The 19,862-nt window shown below is 37.5% G+C and overlaps 1 protein-coding gene across 4 annotated transcripts in view; it reads right to left on the bottom strand.

The window, feature by feature from the left end:
- ndst1b (N-deacetylase/N-sulfotransferase (heparan glucosaminyl) 1b) overlaps nt 1–19,862 on the bottom strand; it is a 101,596-nt gene that overhangs the window by 81,249 nt on the left and 485 nt on the right. Inside the window, exons 1-2 of one of the 4 annotated variants that reach the window (XM_067375096.1) lie at nt 19,425–19,862; nt 5,383–5,428 (exon numbers count right to left, since the gene is read on the bottom strand). The exon at nt 19,425–19,862 is cut by the window's right edge and continues 245 nt beyond it. The exons of 1 other annotated variant lie outside the window; for it this stretch is intronic. The gene's annotated coding sequence lies outside the window, so the exon portion shown is untranslated. The remainder of the gene's footprint in view (nt 1–5,382; nt 5,429–19,424) is intronic. 2 more of the 4 variants (XM_067375095.1, XM_067375097.1) reach the window with 2 other exon arrangements.

Here is a 19,862-nt window from a genome sequence, read left to right as displayed (position 1 = left end):
CGTTTTGGTCAATTGGATCAAAAGTGGACAACATTAAATATAGATTACGTTCCAGAGGTAGTCGAAAACGCATTTGACTGGATTGCTTTTGTAGTGCAGACGCTCATGAGGTTGAATGTGTTTGAACAGCCACAAAAGACCGCCTACTCTTTGCCTACTGCTACATGTTCGTATGTAAATTGTGCAAGCTTATTTCGTCCATTAGATAAAAACCCATACACCCTCCCCTCAAAGATATCAGGACAGAAGTGGTTGAAAGAGGACAAGAGATGGGCTAAAATATCAGGTGTAAACAGGAATGTGTTTGCCCTGTCCATTTGTGATCAGATCGACCAAAACGCATCTTAATACCAGGTGTAAACAGGCACCTTTGATAACCTTGAGAAGCACAAAGGACTGAAGTCAAGGCTGTTTGGTTTTCTCCTCAAGTAAGACAGAGTCGATGGAGCTCAGGAACTTGCTGGACAAACCTCTGCCATTCCCTTGTCTCTGCTCCTTGTTTCAATGCTGCTCTCCATGACAAAGCACCCTTTTGTCGGCTCTTCACCAAAACAACGTGGAAGGGGGGGGGAGAAAAACAAGGCAGTCATTTTGCCACTGCTCTTGACATCTGAACTCAATTCCTATCCTGCGCAAAAGTAATCAAAACAGCCTCAGTGCCAGAAGGGTGTAACGACCCTCCAAAACATAGCTGATACAAGCGAGCAAATGCTAAGGAAAATAACGCTGCCACAATACCCAAATGAGTGCACTGCTCTGTGAATTTCTTGTGGGTCATACTGCTTTTAATCTGCATCTTAGGAATAAAATATTTCTGCAGAGGTAAGAAACTCTGCTGGCGGCTCAGGCACTCTCACATTTGATTGAGATTACGAATGTGTGCTTTTGTCGCTGACCTTTCCAGACTTGCTGAGAATAATTTAATTCTTCACAGGCTCAGAAATGTGTAAACAATGATGCAACTTCATGTAGCAAATATTACTAGAATATGTGGCAATGCAAGATGCTGTTGTTGCCAGGGCGTTATGATGTGGTTACTAAGATGTTCTGATTTATAAGCATTTCTGTGGACACTGCTAGATGGTTCCCTAGTGGATGCTTAATAGCCACAATCAACCAACCAATCAACCAATCAATCAATCCACCCCAAGTCTCTGATGTTTTGATCTCAAGATATGGCTTTGTTCCCTCCTTCAATGTAAATCTATGGGATTTATTATGTAGTAGTGTTGCACGATATACCGGTACTAGAAAGGTATCGCGATACCCTGCTTTTAAAAACAATCCGTTTCTTTATTTTATTAGTACCAGTACTTTGAGTGCCAGCTGTATTTCCTAAAGTGTGACAGCAGGGGGCAGTGTGCGTGCAGCGCTCTGCTTCTTAGGCACATTGAGTGCGTTTATTCCTCTCAACTGCGCAACGGCTTTTATGGTGACGAAACGAGAGGTATGGTTGCATATACAGGTGCTCTTGCAGACAGTCCACAAATTGTTGAGAAAGCAGATGCAAGAAGTGAAATATGGCATTATTTTGCAGGGCAAGCCCACGGACACAACAAAGCCCGTCTGCAAAAGATGTTACAAAATAACGCAAGCGAAGGGAGCCAAAAGCATATTGTACAAATCGGGATGTTTGTCGGCCAAGAATTTAAAGAGCGACAGGTTAGTGAATGTGATACCAGCATTATCTTTATGCTCTCAAACATTAAATGAGTGTTATTTATTTATTTTACTTGTGCAAGCAGACATGAGGTGTATTATTGAGTCTAAAGTTTAATAAGTGATATCTGGTTGCAAAAATAAAATTAATTTAAAAATACATAAATATGTGAAGGGTATATGCAGTTAATTTAAACCAATTTATGCTTTAATAACATTGCTCTAAGTATTTACAGTAATCAAATTTTTACAATAATCTTACTGTCAAAAACACCTACATGTATAAAAAACAGCAAAAAAGCATAAAAGCAAATCATTTACAATTTTATTGAGCATGAAAATAATAAACATTAAAAATTATATTAAATCTAACTAACTTCATGGCAATGAAGTAAATCCAGAATTATCAGCCTGCACACTGGTGAAGTTCTGTCATATGTTATTTATTTACTTTTCCTGCTGTTTTAGGTTTTTGCCGTAGTACGGTTTAAGTATCGGTATCGTGATATTTAAGTTAGGTATGGTATCGAAGTCAAAATTTTGGTATTGTGACAACACTATTATATAGTCCACCAAGAGGAAAATCCACATATAAACAATTCAGGAGAAGGAATATCTTTTGGTACTAAGGACGATCTATAGGTACTAAAATAATTTGCTTATTTAAAACAAACTATTTATAACAAAATGAAATGAAATCATAAATAAAAAATATTATAATAAAATACAATTAAAATTGTAAAAATTTAACAAGTATAAGCATCAGCAAGAACCACTTAAAGCAAACAACGAATTTTTAACTACCGTTCAAAAGTTTGGGGTCGAACGTTTTTTTTTTAAATGTTTTTAAACAGAAATATAGTGAAATATGGTTACACTTAAATAACTTTTCTATTTTAATTTACTTTAAAATGTAATTTATTTTAAAGCAGCTGTGCTACTTTATATTTTAGTGGAAAGTTTTTCAGGATTCTTTGATGAATAGAAAAGTTCAAATTGTTTCTTTGAAACAGAAATCTTTTGTAATATTATAAATGTCTTTGTCACTTTTCACCAATTAATGTGTCCTTGCTAAATAAACAATTTCTTTCAAAAAACAAAACTCTTACTGACCAAGCTTTTGAATGGTTGTGTACATTACTAATATGATCTCATTCAATGATGTAATGTAATTAAATTTACAATTATTTGTATAGCGCTTTTCACAATGCATATTGCTAAAACGTAGCTTTACAGAAAATGCAGTTAGCTAATTAATTTAGACAGAAACTATAAGCTCTTTAAAGCAATTATTACAAATTGTGATCATAATGATTACAATGTATAGAAATCATATAGTAATATAAATTATGTAATTAAAACACAAACATTCTAATAACCAACTTGTATCAGCAGTTGTGTTCTTCTAACATCAATGGATTCATTAGGGGATTTAACTGCTTGTAATTAGGGAATATAAAAATGTTCATAGGAGGCCCATTTAACAGTGTAAAGATCAGTGTCAGCACATATTGTAAACCTTTGAGTGCTCTCTTCAACCGTGAATAACCCCCATCTCCCGCCACACCTGAGGCCTGATGCAAACATAAAAAACTACACTGATGCCTAAATACAGTCAAGCAAAGTACGCAGGGACAAAAGGCAGCAGCCGCCTGAAGGAAAGCAAAACAACGCTGTGGCTCCACCAAAGCATGACCTAATGACATTTCATCAATCTTCCATTTACAAAGACTGATGCATTCAATTATAATACTCTTTCATATACACAAAAACATGTTCAGACATGAGAAAGACAAATAGTAGCCTCACAAGACTGTAAGTGACGAATGGAAGCCCAACCCTGTGTCACAAGTCTATTTACTTGTCAATTTTGACAAGACCATCAAGACTGCAAGTGCCAAACACCAACTAAAAACTACACAAGACTGAACACAACACATGCAACAAACTCTACAGCAAAACAATTCATGATGCTAGTAAGGTGTCGGTCACCAGGGTGTTGCTATGCAGTTTAAAGGATTAGTTCACTTTCAAATAAAATGTTCCTGATAATCTACTCACCCCCATGTCTCCAAGATGTCCATGTCCTTCTTTCTTCAGTCAAAAAGAAATTAAGGTTTTTGATGAAAACATTCATCAATGCTTTATATATCACTACTTACGGGAAAAATGGAAGTAGCGCTGCGTTCGTTCCGCAAGTAGAATAGAGAAGGTGTAGGACATACAGCGTAAGCTTTTTGAAGAATACGAAAGTGCGGTTTTGGCGGAACCACTTGGAAGGCGATCATTTGTTTATATAAAGCATGTACATTTTTTTCCGAAAATGACCGATTGTTTTGCTAGATATGACCCTTATTCCTCGTCTGGTATCATTTAAAGCTCTTTGAAGCTGCACTGAAACTGTAATTTTTAATTTACCTTCAACCGTTTGGAGGCCACTGAAGTCCACTATAAGGAGAATAATCCTGGAATGTTTTCATCAAAAACCTTAATTTCTTTTCGTTTGAAGAAATAAGGATATGGACATCTTGGATGACATGAGGCTGAGTAAATTATCAGGAAAATTTTATTTGAAAGTGAACTAATCCTTTAAGTAGACAATTAGCCATACAGACTAGACTACCCTTGCAGTCTAAAGGCACGTTCACACCAAAGACGATAATAATCCATAACCATAACAAAAAGATAACCATAACTAGGGCTGATAGGGCGATATATCGAATGCTTTTGTCACGCGCATTTCTTCAGTAAAGCCGGTTCCCTGATTACCGCTAAATCGCCATCACCTGCTTTCAAATGGAGCGGCATTTAATAGAGCCGTAGTTCACTGACAAGCCACGCGATATCGCGTTCAATATCGACGTCGATTCACGTGGCTTGTCAGTGAACTACGGCTCTGTCTATTAAATGGCGCTCCATTTGAAAGCAGGTGATGGCGATTTAGCGGTAATCAGGGAACCGGCTTTACTGACGAAATGCGCGTGACAAAAGCATTCGATATATCGCCCAGCCCTAACCATAACTATAAAGTTTTAATAATTGTTCAAATTCTAAAAGAATTAGATAACATCAAAAACTTGACATAGAGGAACAATATCATTAGAATCACTTTCAGAACAATTTTTTCCAGATGATGAAAGATCAAGCATGTGATCAGCTAGAGATAAAAAGCAGGAAAATCTGTCCAGTGGCCACGCCCCCAAGTCACGGCCCCGGCACTTTTTATCTTAAAAGAATATATACTTTTTATCACATTAAAATATATATCTCATATTGTAACGATACATACTATAGTCCTGTAAAGCAGCATTTAATAATCATGATAAAAACATTTTGACAGCCAATTGAAACTAAATTGAATTTTGCAGCTCCTCACGAGTGAAGTTAAAAGTTCAACTCATTAAAAAAAAACTGTCAAATGTAAAATTAATATCCATTTTTTTATACAGTAGAATATAAATGTTGTGATGCCTAAATTTACTTATAGCATTAAAAACAATTGATGTTAGTGTTTTATTTTTTATTTAGCCAAAAATATTGAAATATATATATAAATTAGTATTTAGATACAAAAACTTAATTTTAGCCAAAAGTTGTATATTGGTACATCTCAATGTAATTTTAAACAAGGATTAGAGACTATAGAAACACCAAGATGTGAATCAATTTAAAAAAAAAAAAAAAAAAAAAAGAAAAAAGAAAGAGAAGAAAAAGTATACTCACTTGAGCTGAATACAGGTTTTAGTCAGCATGCATAATCATGCGTAATCTATAATGGAAACACATTTACCAAATAAATTCCCAAAAGTGATTGAAACAAGAATCACTCAGAAACACAAGAGCTCATTCATGTCTGTATCACAAATGGTGCGGAATGAGCTGTTCTGACGCTATATATTTAAAGTAAGGGGTTTTGAAAAAACATAATCCCATGTATGAGCAACAGCACCAGTGATGCTTGCCGTAGCAAACATGACTGAGTCATTGTTATACCTGGCTCTAGTGAATGAGGTTCATTCATTTATCAGGTCGGATGTTAAACACAGCTGAGATTGTTTAGCTGGTATCAGTGGTGATTACAGATGCTGTAGCAATAGCGCTGCTGTCAGCAGAGCCCACCTGCAGCGGCACAAACTGCACAGTTTACGCCTACTGGATTACAGGATCATGCAGATTAAAGCATCCGTGGCTCCGTCACATTGTCACAATCGGACTGTGCTGAAAAAAACGTGAATGGGGTGAGCAGGTGTGCTGGAAACATTGCAGCCTTCTATATTCCTCTCTGTGTGCTGCTGTTTACAGGGTTGTAACAAAGACTGTTCTGCATCCAAGCGTTACCGCCGCTGCCAGAGGAGCAAAGCCTTCCTGGAGCCCCACCAAAGACAAGTGTGACCAGATCAGAGAACGTAAAGAGAGGCCAACATAACTGCATGCTCACGTCTCACAATATAGGTATCAGTTCATGAGCAAGAAACACAAAAATTGCATTAACTCAGTTTGTTTTGGTTTGTTTCCCTTGATGGAAACCAGGTCAAGATGCGGCTGTCTGTAAAGATCCTTAAAATTTCAGACAACAGTCATGGCCATTTTAGCAGACCCCAGCCTACAACCAACAGCTTATAAAAATTCAGAGCAAGAGCAGTTGTTTTTCATTCCAAATGCCGTCCATCTGTCAGGAAATGTGCAGGCCTTCTTAAGACAAATTTAACCCAGCATGTGCTGGTTACTGAGAAATTTGTCTGATCTCTCCAAATGAACTCAATCTGCAAGCTTGTTGGAGTGAGGAAGGAAAAAAAAACTTGACCAGATGGCACAATTTAACAGGAACTTGTATGGAAAAGTTAATACTTCTCAGACATGGAAAGGGTTTAAGCAATTTCATCAAGAAATGTCAGAAAGCAACAACAACTATTTTGCACAGTAGGAATAGTTCAGCCAAAAATGAAAATTGTCATCATCTACTAACTTGATGTCTTTCCAAAGCTGTATGACTTTTTCTTTCTGTGAAACACGAAAGAAAATATTTTGAAGACCGTTTCAACTATTTTTGATTTCAGTCAGTGGGGTCCCATTAGAACCCATTGTCTTTTATTGTACTGACAAAAACAAACAGACACTTTTTCAAACGTACCAACCGCGATACCAAGTCGGTACTTGTAACATTCGTAAACACTTTTGATTGGCCTTTGTGTTCACACGCTCATCGGATATGTCTGTGATTGGCTACAATGATCAACCCACGGCAGCATTTGAAAGCACACAGAAGTGTGCGTGTGTTCTGACATACAAATACGACATGTTGTTCACACAACTTCATGAAGGTGACTTTATTCTGAAGTTTTCAACCCCAGAAACTCCAGAATATCTGTCCAGAGATGGTGCGAAGAATGTGACGGCAACGTAGGCAATCCTTGTTACAGCGGCATGTTCATCATGGTGCCGATAAATATACAATAGTCCATAGAAATGCGTTTTGAATTTGACATAAGTGGATTAAAAGAGTGCGTTCATCATTTGTGCTTTACATTTGGGTATGTGAATACGTGCTGTAAAAAATTACCACACTTCTTAACATAATCAGAATAATGAAAATTGCATGTAAACAGGAGTGAAGAGATTTGCTTGTGAGTTGTGTCATGTAAACATCTTACTGCGATTAAGTTCTTACTCTGTTTATTGTAAAAATATATAAATAAAATCACATTGGTGCACATGTAAACTTAGTCATTGTTTAGATGTAAATAAAACCTAAAACCTTAAGACCTAAATTAAACCTTTTCATCATATAAAGTGATAGAAAAACATCTCAATGTGTTTTGAAGATTAACAAAAGCCTTATGGGTTTGGAATGACTTGAGTGAGCAATTGATGACAATTTTTATTTTTGGGTGAACTACCCCTTTAAAAGGGTGAGAAAAATTAAAATTCATCCTTGGTGTTTATAAATTTCTTCTTATAGTTTAAAACATATAAATATGGATATTTTTCTTACAAAAAACAATCGCTTTGCTTCAGAATGCCCCCTGGAGCCATATGGATTACTTTTATGATGGATTGATGCGCTTGTTTGGGCTTCAAAATCTACGGTACCATTCACTCCCATTATAACGCTTGGAAGAGCCAGGATTTTTTTTTTTTATATATAAATCCAATTGTGTTTGGCTGAAGGAAGGGCTGAGGCTTGAGTGGCTGAAAAAAGAAAGTCATATACACCTAGGATAGAGATGCACCGATTGCAATTTTCTTGGCCGATTCCGATTCCCGAATTTTTGGTAGTGTGATCTGCCGATAACGATTTTTGCCGATTCCGATTTTCTTTCTAAGAACATGACAGACAGCAACAGGAGTACTGGACTGCTGTTCCTTTAAGAGTTTATAAACGGACTCAATACTGTTACATAGGGCTGCACGATTAATCACATGCTATTCTCACGCGCATTTCGTCAGTAAAGCCGGTTCCCTGATTACCGCTAAATCGCCATCACCTGTTTTTAAACGGAGCGCCTTTTAATAGACAGAGCCGTAGTTCACAGACAAGCCACGCAATATCGCGTTCATTATCGCAGGCGATTCATCTGCGATATGAACGCGATATTGCGTGGCTTTTCAGTGATCTACGGCTCTGTCTATTAAATGCCGCTTCATTTGAAAGCAGGTGATGGCGATTTAGCGGTAATCAGGGAACCGGCTTTACTGACGAAATGCGCGTGAGAATAGCATGCGATTAATCGTGCAGCCCTACAGTTACACAAATGCGTTCTCTTTCTCAACTATTTAACGACCCAAAACTGACTGTTTATCTGAAAAAAAAAAAATCGCCATGACGGGCATTTTGACATAATTTTGTATTTGACCATTTAAGTGCAGTAAGCCACGTGCTTTTTGTGCTTGTTGTGACTTTTGACTTCTGTCTCTGTTTGACACGGAGCGTGGCTTGCTTGCTTCAAAATTATACGCGATACAAATTATACGCAATACACTATTTAACCGGAGCGAATGAGACGAGGGAGAGAGGAGGTGCCCGCGCAGGTGTGTGCCACTTCGCCGTCGAGAGAAGAGAGCGAGAACGCGTGGCTGATGTTACTTCCTGTGCCGCTGGTAACAAAAGAGATCGGCTCGGAATCTGTAAAAAGTGAGAGGAAAAAAAGAGGAAAATCGTCCGATTCCGATCCCTGGCTGATCGATCTGAACTATTCCTATAAGGTTTCTTAATTAGACCTTAGTTTAGCTAAAGTCTGACAATCACCTAGGGCTTTTTTATATGAATTCATAAATTAAAAAAAAAAAAAGTACAAAAATAAAGAAGAAAGATTAGATCTTGTATCAAGTTTGTAGATTTCCATCTCAGAGCGCAGAGGACTGCATGCGGATCGGACCTCTAGGCACGATCATAGCAACACTGCCATCTATTAATGAAGTGAAGTGTCTCAGGCGTGCCAAAAGATAAGCAACCAGCTGCTGATGTACCCCTGCTCAGATGACGAGAAGCTGATACTTTGGCGAAGTGAACACAAACACTGGCTTGTTGACGGAGAGGTGAAGCGACAGCTTGCTCAGTGTTACGTTCCAGCAGGAAGAGAGCAAGGAGAGATCGGGCCAGGCAAAAATTTAGCCACCACCCCGGCGAAGAAGACAAATTGTTATGTAGTGCGGCGATCTGGCACGCTCCTCCTGGAGATTAATTACTCTTCCCTAAACAACAAACAGATTCAGTGTCGGAGGGGGGCTGGCGGAGAGGGCAGAGGACGAGGCAGGTGAGGAACGATCTGTGGGACCGTCCCCTTAACTCCTTGAACTGGATGACAGGGTACGAAAATCCAACCATGTACCTGGACATATGCGGACTTGTGAAGTGCTAAATAAGGGTGCTTAGTAGCTAAAGTGAGGGAGGAAAGCCTGATTTAAGGGTGTATGAGAGAATTCATTTCAGGGTGGAGCGATAATTTGTGTTTTTTGTGGGAGTACAGATAATGAGGTTTTTTGAAACCGAGGCCAGGATTTGATCGCACTCGAGTGCTCTTTTGGGGCCTCCACAAATCACTCGAGCTCTGATTTGTTTTTCACATCTCATTTTCTAAGTTTCACCACCCCAATGTCACTAGGGTTGAGTGAGGCAACATCAACACATAAAACACAGAACCTGACTGCTATTGCACATTCCATTCTCTCTGATTGGATCAGACTTATCCAATGAAAAACCATCCTCTCGGTGATATACTACAGATTAGACTCAAAAGATTAGTACAGCCCTCAATTACACTCACGTTTAATGGATGCCGAAAGATTTCAGGACCTTTTAATGATAAGAGGGCTTTATGAAAAGAAAATAAAGGATGATTCCAGGACTAAGAGGAAAAATAAATGCCTTTACCTCAACTCCCTTCAACATTAAAAGATTAGCAGTGGAAAAACAGCTGGTTGAGTTTCTGCTAAGTGTCCATTATTTTGATAATACCGCCGTAGCAGAGCAATAGAGTTAATTGCTAGTAACATGCATCTGAAACATATCAGGACTGGATTTAGAGAGCATCCCAGACGTTTCAATGCCATAAAGAGTGATTGCTACACAACAATAAATGTGCTTTGACAGATAATCTGTGTGGCGAAAAGCATTAAGATACAGACTTCCCATGGTGCAAAATAAAATGGAGAAATAATGTTATATGAAAGGAATTCTACGTGATTATCAATAGCTACTTTTACATGCAACCAAATAATCTGTTAGCAATTGGATTAATGGCTCAAACAATCTGAAAAGTTTTCATGAAAATACCAGTTCAATTCGAATAAAATGTCAAATCGGGCTGGAGGGGAATGGTTGGAACTGAAATAATCCGATGAATAGGAAAAAATGTAAGCGTGTAAATACTTAGGGCCAGATTTACTAACAGCTTGCGCCAGCGCAATCCCTCTTTTGGTGTTAAAAACTATTTACTAAAGACACGCAGTGCAAAATTGGCGCTGAAAAGGCGTGGACGGAGTCGTTTTTTTTGCGGCTGACCTTATTGCATATGCACTTGTAGGAGTTTCCCTTTCAGAAGCAAAATTTATGGAAGGAGAGTATTTAAATGAATCACGCAACATGATTTACTAATGTTTGCACTAGTCAATTTACTGGTATTTGCGCTATTATAAAAAAAATAAAATAAAAAAAAAAGCATGTCTTAACCCATTTTGTGACATTGCTACAATTGTTGCCGTTAGGAGGAGACACCGCAGAGAACAGAGAGTGCGTAGTAGAAGGGATAGTATATTTTCCACTCGTATTAATTTCTTTGCAATGCCAGAGGATTGTTATGGTCCTATTAAATGGTGTTTTTTTTTATTTATTTTTTTTACATGTAACAAATTGCACCTGTGTCTACCCACACCTGATGAGCATCAGCTCTGCTTATTTGCGACCCAATGCTAATTTGCGCTAATCTTGGTAGATTGCGTTTGTCATTATGTAAATGATTTGACTACATCTGTGTTCTTTAACTTGCACGTCAGCAGTAGATCACGTGCAAAACTTGCCACTCCCATCAGCGCATTTGTGGAATTGCGCCCTTACGCTAATTTGCCCCGTTTAGTAAATCTGGCTCTTAAATTCAACCATTTTCTCAATCAGATTTTTGCACATGTGCAATGCTGTGTTATGCACGTTTTTCGTCTTAAGAATGTGCATGTGTTTATTTACGAATGGGTCAGAGGAGAAAACTTAATATTTACTAAATATTTGTAAAAAAAAAAAAAAAGTAGTCTGACATACATATTAGCTTTCATTTTAAATACAGATCTTTATAGAAGGCAAAAACAACATTCATAACCAAGACAGCTCTGGAGATTTTACGTTGATTACTTTTGCTGGTTTTCAACACCGCAATAAGTAGGGTCATAGGTTGTTTTTTTTTTTTCCATTTTTGATACATTTTTATGAAATAATAAATCCAGAAAAATTAAAACAGACAATGCAGAACATCAGGAAAAATGCATTTTATTGTAAAATAAAAATATTATTGTCAAATTTAACTTTTTTGGGAAACAATTTAATAAAACTGTTTTATGAATTCTTAATTAGACATGCTTTTTGATTATTAAAATTTAACTTAATCATTAAAACAGAATTCAGAAAAATTAAAACTGAAAACAATAATGAAATTTGTATTCAGGAATAACTGAATACAACTTTGTAGGGATTGATAAATTATTGTTTAACTGTATATGCTTCATTATTTCAACTAATTAGACATGCTTTTTTGGAATTTGGAATGGAATTTGGAATTTGTATTCAGGAATAACTGAATACAACTTTGTAGGGATTGATAAATTATTGTTTAACTGTATATGCTTCATGATTTCAACTAATTAGACATGCTTTTTTGGAATTTGGAATGGAATTTGGAATTTGTATTCAGGAATAACTGAATACAACTTTGTAGGGATTGATAAATTATTGTTTAACTGTATATGCTTCATGATTTCAACTAATTAGACATGCTTTTTTGGAATTTGGAATGGAATTTGGAATTTGTATTCAGGAATAACTGAATACAACTTTGTAGGGATTGATAAATTATTGTTTAACTGTATATGCTTCATGATTTCAACTAGACATGCTTTTTGATTAATTATATTTAATTTAACCATTAAAGCAGAATTTTGAAAAATTTGAAAAAAAAAAAAATAAATAAATAAAAACAATCCAGAAAAATGAACAGAAAAAAAGGGAATTTAATAGGACCACTACACTACACTTCAGTGCATGAAGTAACAAAATATTTGATGTTTTCCAGTAAATGCAATTTCACAATATTCCTGACAAGTCAAATGAACAGAACATTCTTAAAAAGTCTGATAACAAGCAGGCCTATCATGAAACAAAACAGGCAGTTCAAGGGCAGCAGTTAAGCATTTATATTACCACGGTTATTAACACTTGTACTTTTGCACTCTGCACAAACTTAACCAACTTGTGATCATTGGCCCAAAGTGCACTTAAACTTCGCAAGAACTGAAACCACCACCATCTCGGGTCACTTGTCAACAAAAATAAAAAGGAATAGAAGTGATAAAGGATGTACTCAGAGCCTATTCAATACATTATCTGTCACTGTCTTAAACTTAGGCTAAGCCTTGGCAAAGAGTCGCTGTTCAAATGACGCTGCTTTTAATTACTGACGAGCAATTAGGCTAACTTGTGTAAGCGTTTTATGTCAACTAATCAACCATGAGACTCATGAACATTAATCAAACATGGGGAGAAAAGCACAGGCTCTTGTGTTATGCAACAAATGAGATGCTGCCTGAATAACGGAGGCCAGAAATATCAAAATATTTCAACATGAGTGAGATCATACAAAATTTAATTTCCTTGATAATTCCTGAAAAAAAGGTTGCAAAACTCGCAGTGTTTTCAACTTACGACAAAAAACAGAACTGGCTTCACATCAGTTAAGCTTTTTCCGTAAGTTGAATAGGGAAGGCATAGGACGTAGCGTAAGCTTTTTGAACTACTAGAGCTTTACACTTTCTTCATAAGTTGAATACGGAAGGCGGTCTGGCGGAAGCTAGATATTTTACTTCATAACTTGTTAAATATGGATTTTTTTTTTTTTTACACAAATGTATCGCTTCGCTTCAGAAGGTCTTTATTAACCCCCTGGAGCCATGTGGAGTACCTCTTTATGATGGATGGATGTGGATGGAAGCAGTTTCTTCAGCCCATACTCGTTGGTATTGCTCACTGCCATTATAAAGCTCGGATGCGTCAGGATATTTATTAATATATCTTTGATTGTGTTCATCAGAAAGAAGAAAGTCATATTCAACTAGGATGGCTTGAGAGTGAGTAAAGCTTTAGGTAATGTTCATTTGAAAGTGAACTAATCCTTTAATGCATTTAACGCACCCGCCCTGCCCCAGATCTACGTAGTTCATCTTACATTTCGTACAGTTGATTAGTGACGAACATGAAGCAGGGCAACAACTCACTGAGTGAGTGATGTAGCCTACAGAATGCACTGCAGTTATAATGCTCCTTAAATTGAAGGTATCAGGGCAAAAATGCTCCTGTATGAGTTTTTGTGATGTCTATTTGATGCTTTTATTATTTAACACAATAATGAGTTTAAATGATCTTTTGGGAGTCATTTCTCAGCCAATTTTGATGTGCATTAATTAATCGGATTCGGCACATCATGTAATTAATCAGATTAAACTTTTTAATCGCTTGACAGCCCTTGTAATAACATTGTCATGCAATCCCATAGTACAGCAACATTGTGTCTGTAACCAAGAAGGATATTAAGCTTCATTTTGCAGGTTTTTTTTTAATGTATTTTATCTTCATTACATCAACTTCCTGGAACAACAAACACTTGCCCCCATCCAGAGGTCCATATCCGGTGGTAGATGACAAAGTAAATTGAACATGGAAATTATGATGATACGTTAACATTTTTCTTGAGTATACTCATCATTTGGTACACAGCTATTATGTAACGCACTTTACATTTCAACACTTGGCGCATGACACCCATTCATTAGGGTTCTGACAAAATTAATGGTCTAGATATAATCAGTAGGCTATATCTTATTTATTTATTACCAACCTGAAATGTCTTTATCTACATGCCACTATTTGACAAAAAATTAAAGGAATAGCAAATTATAAGATTCAGAGATTTTGTATTGAAACTACACCCACAAGAACAGGGCAGCCAAAATGACTGCCATCAACACAAACGCTTAAAAAAACTTGTCTAGGAAATCATTAGTTAAAGAATACATTGACTGACTATAGAGGTTGTCAAACTCCAAAAAGACTTTAAATTACTTTAAATTTTAGTTCGCTAATAAAGCATTAATATGAAGGGATGCATCTTCAATCTAGAATTTCTTTTCTGATAAAATAATCAATAATTATTTATATTTTGAAACAAACAACTGATATATTGGATAATATTTGATATCAATCAGACCATTTGAGAGTCAATGATCACAAGGGCATTTTGATAAAATCAAATGCTCTCATGCAATTTGGATATTACCATTTTGCTCACCATAATTCTTTCGAAACCAAACGAGTGATAGCATTACGCAAAAAATCCCAATCACTAGTAATGCCCTAAATTGAAAGCTTTGTTGTAATGTCAGTAAACTGCGACTATAGGGATTTAAAACTATTTCCTTCATCGGTTACATAAATCCACTTGTCCTAATGTTTCATAAAACAAAAACACAGCTATTCAGAGAAAGAGAGAAGAAAGCTGAGCTATTGATGTGCTGCAAGAGTAAAATTGAGCTCTAAGCGCACACCGCTTCCCACTGCCCTGCTTAATTTGCCTGATTGCTCCTGGCAGATCAACCCCCTTGACTCTATCCAGTCATGAGAGGTGAACCCATGGCACTGCACAGCAAGAGCTCAAGAGCATTAGATGCGCTACAGACTGCAGTCTCACCCGGGTCCAATCCTCTAGTAAAGGGGTTTAACCTGATGGGAGAGGGTCAGAACATCCGCACTTGCAACGCTGCAACCGTTGCTGCCGTTTGCACAAATATACCAACTTCTAAGAACAATCTCATATGAAAATGATCTGCTATTAGTAGGGCGGCCCCGACTAAAGATTTTTATAGTCAACTATTAGTTGTTCATTTAAAGGCACAAAATGTAAGATTTTTTGGATTAAAATATGCAAAAGCCACTAGAACGGTGTTATATATTTTGTTGGCTTGTGAACTTGCATTATTCCAGATGTTTCCAAGAATGCTTAAATCCAGAGAAATAAGCCATTTTTACCAGGATAAGGGAACAACTGTTTGGTTACATTTATAGACAGAAAATGAATTATTGTTATATAGCTCAACATGTTTAGTCTCATTGTTTGAATCTCGTTTTTTTTTTTTTTTTCTGCGAGTACGAGTTTTCATCATGCCTCAGAGACAATGCAATGTCAAGCAACATAATCAGATGCAGCTTTATTTTTAGTATCAGTAATACAGCATTTTCTCAGTCATATATTTTAAAATTAATTGCATGCCATTTAACAACAAGCCATCCGGCATTTATTAATATGATATTCTAATATCATTCTAGCTTACAGCAATGTGCAACAATGTTATAGCATCATTTTCAACACTCAAATTTATCGAATATGATGAAACAGCGCTGCGTTACCCCACATACGCTTGACCGAAAGAAGCGGAAGCGGCGACTGTGGCATAATAAAAGTTTTGCTGCTCGAGCCGTGTGTCGCGCTCGTCTCTCATTAGAAATCGCTCCTTGTTCTGCTCCAAGAGCACTCGGCCCTACTCTGCTTGAGGTCGATGGATGATAGGCGAACATTTGGATTTCCTGCCTGACATACTGTAATTAACACAAGGACTCGGCGTTAACAATCTGTCCCTCACAGACTGTGTGACTTCCCCACAACTAACCTACTAACAAAATGTCGGGTTGACTAAGCCTCTTCTAGACGACTAACGATTAATTGAATATAAGGGGGAAGCCCTAACTATTAGCCTCATTCTGAATAAACATTCAGCCCTGGGTTACAAGAATCGCATACAAAAACATCACAACTAAAGGTCATCATGAAACAGAAGTTGTGAAGAGTGCTTTCACACGGGAGGAACCTTTCCACAGTTCCTAGGACTATTGGCTGAACTTAGTACCCGGATTTCGCTGTGTTCGCACCGCAGGAACTAGGAACGATTTTAGTTCTAGGAACTCCTTTTGGGGGAACTAAATTAGCTCCTACTTGAGAGTAGGGTCTAACCCAGCATTATATGAACTATCAGTGATGCAAGTGTACGTTGATTGGTCAAACGCATGTTAAACACCGGGACACTGTATTTTTAAAAAGCTGTGTAAACATATTTACTTCACGAACATGGAAAACAGCAATAACAACATTTACTTGTTGTCTGCAGGGTTGTGCTTGTGTAATACTGAAATGTTTCATAGGAGATTTCATCTCTTAGCCCCACTTTTTGCTCTTTCAGTCACACAAATTATACATTTACATTCCATCTCCGTTATCACGAAACCCACGACACACAACAAGCACAGCTCTGATCACGGCATCCTCCATTCACCAGTTTTTAACGTTTTTAAATGCAGCGCTTAAAGACGCCACTGTCAGCTGCTTCACAGCTCCTATTGCCAGTGCGAATGCAACCAGAAACATGGCCCGGGGGAGAAATTAGCTCTTGGGAAACTATCCTAGTGGCTAGCTCCTATAACTAAGTTCCGAGGACTATTCGGCACGAAAGCCCCAATAGTTTTTCTTCCCTATAATGATGTATATCCGAGTGAAACGGCTTCACAGGGGCAGTCGTGGCCAAATGGATAGAGAGTCGGACTTGTACCCCAAAGGTCATGGGTTTGAGTCTCAGGTCCGGCAGGGATTGTCGGTGAAGGGAGTGAATATCCAGCGTTCTCTCCACCCTCAATACCACGACTGAGGTGAGACCCTTGAGCAAGACACCGTACCCCCAACTGCTCCCTGGGCACCGCAGCATTGGCTGCCCACTGCTCCGGGTGTGTGTGTGTGTGTGTGTGTGCACTTGGATGGGTTAAATGCAAAGCACAAATTCTGAGTATGGGTCACCATACTTGGCCACATGTCACTTCACTTTCTAGAACAAGAAAAAAAAATATATCTGGAATTGATTGGACCACTGTGGTTTCCTGTTACTGTGATGTCATGTGAGTGATGGGTTGTCCCGCCCCTTTTTAAAATGATGTGCACAGATAAATCAATTTATAATAGTGCGATATTCCATAAAAAACAAGAATTGTCCATTTTGATTTCAATAATCTGTTTACATTATTCACAAAATTTGCAAAAAATAATACTTTTTCAATAGTCACTCACAGCTGCAAACAATTTGCACTTTTATGCACAAAAAATATCTGTGTAAAGTTACAACCAATTTTACAACTTAACAAGAACAAAAAAAAAAAAAAAAAAGAATTAAAATTGTACGATTCACATTTATACTCTTTAAACCAGCCAAAAACTGGCCTCATTTAACTTCCATTGTAAGCATCTCATTCTCACCATGAACTTGTTTTTTGCTTTGAAAGCGAGAGATAAGTCAAAATTATGTTTTTGTAGCAATCAAACATAATGGCACAAATGTAGGGTGGCAACAACTAATTGATAAAAACTATAATAATTGATAATGAAAATGATTGACAATGAATTTGATTGCATGCTGCATTCTTATAGATGTTCTGTACTCACATGAACTGATTTAAATATGTTTTTAGTATATTAATGGATCTTGAGAGAGGAAATGTCATTGCTGAGCCCTCACTTAGTCATCAGATTTCAACAAAAATATCTTAATTTGTGTTCCAAAGATTAACGAAGGTCTTACGGGTGTGGAACGGCATGAGGGCGAGTAATAAATGACAGAATTTACATTTTTGGATGAACTAACCATTTAAAAGTGTGGGGGACACGTCCCCACCGTCCTCTACGCCCATGGTTGTAGCCCTAAACAAATGCTGTCGATTGAACCTTCGAATATTCTTTAAGGTGTGCATGTCGAAATGCACTGCACAATGAATCAAAGGCAAACTACATAGTTGAGACTGAGAGAGCCACACAACCAGCTGACTCAAAGTTCACCACTCTCAGCTTTCACCGCTAGCCAGAGGCGGTCTGAAATCTTCCTTTATCGACTCGAGGTCATACTCTGGTTCTCTCTGCATTGCCGGCAAGGTCTCCGTCCTTTATTTAATGAAAAACTCAATTTGATATTTATCTTGCTGCACAAAGAGCCACACAAATTGTAAGCCACCAATTTTCATGCCCCCGTTTTCCATCTGACTCCTTCATTCACATTCAAACCGGAGATAAATACCTGCATGGAGCACAGACATTTAACATCTCCGGCTATTCAGGGAGGAGGCTCAAAACCCTGTCAATTCTCATCATTGAATCTTCCAACCTTTCCACCCAGATGCAGCTTTTCAAACAGCAAAACAAGAGCCTCTCACCCTAATCCCAGAGACAAACCACTCTGAACGCCTCATGCTGCCTGAACATGTTTTGCTCTGCACAGATATTCCACAACCACTGCACTGATTTCTCACAAAGCCGCTTTTTCAGCGCCTACAGCCAATATTTCCCAAAGACACAGTTCATACTGACAGTCAGTGTACCACAGATAAATAAGCATGTGCCAAAATATTTGACAAATGTTGACCAGTCTCATGCACATTGTTTGTTTACCTGGTGGGTTTGCAACTTGCTTTGACCGGGGTGGCTAAATTTCATGGCACATGAAGGTTAATCTAAAGCTCAATGAGAAACCTTAAGACTCCAATTACTTCGTCAGCGCAATAACGCATTTATGAGCTCCCTAATACATTAAAGGCTTAAATGGAGCCACAAATCTAATTATAAACTAACAAGCACATTCCTTTTCACAACCCTACCACACAAACACATACTACAGTATCTGATCATCAGTAAATGTAGTCTTATTGCTGTTTCCTCTATATAAGCACTCATTTAGGATGATGATACCATATTGTAAACATACCATATCGACATTTTAGTTTCATTAACTTGCTTAAACAGAAACATAACCATCATATTGGGGTCAACACCAGGCCTCCACAGTTGCATATTGTGCATTTAATAACAATGTTTTGGTAAAAGAAAAAAAAATCCATACGTGTAACGACTGTTTCAAATAACACACAGGCAAATACATTGATAGCAATAAACTCAATATTAACCACAACTCTCAAGAGAGATACTGACCTGGAACCATTAAAAAGGCCAAACAACTCCCAAAATAATCCAATTCGAACGTAGGGGACAATTAACTTGAACAGTCCAAACTTCTTTCTCTTCTCTTGCTTGTTAGCTTGCTAACAGCTAGTCGACCCGTTTAATTCAGCGCGATGGGTTTTGTCGAGTTGTGTTGGGATGGACGGATAGAACTACAACATAAAATCCCATTTCCATCGCTGTTTTATGTTTATAAACGCTTTTAGAAAATACCGGGGCAATTTGGATGTTTATATTACAGAAAACATGTCCAGTTCAGTAGCAGGCTGGCTAAGCTAGGCTAAACAGTGGAGAAGGTAAATGAGGTTCATGATCCAGAGAGACTTTGAGCTGTGTTTCAAAACTACTGAGCTGCCTACCTAGACAGCTTTTGGGAATTGTTCGAACACGCCCAAAAAATGCTGTCTG

Source organism: Chanodichthys erythropterus, chromosome 22 (assembly GCF_024489055.1).
Source record: "Chanodichthys erythropterus isolate Z2021 chromosome 22, ASM2448905v1, whole genome shotgun sequence".
Classification (NCBI taxonomy): Eukaryota; Metazoa; Chordata; class Actinopteri; order Cypriniformes; family Xenocyprididae; genus Chanodichthys; species Chanodichthys erythropterus.
Note: the sequence above shows the minus strand (reverse complement) of the source record. Positions and strands in the feature narration are given on the sequence as shown.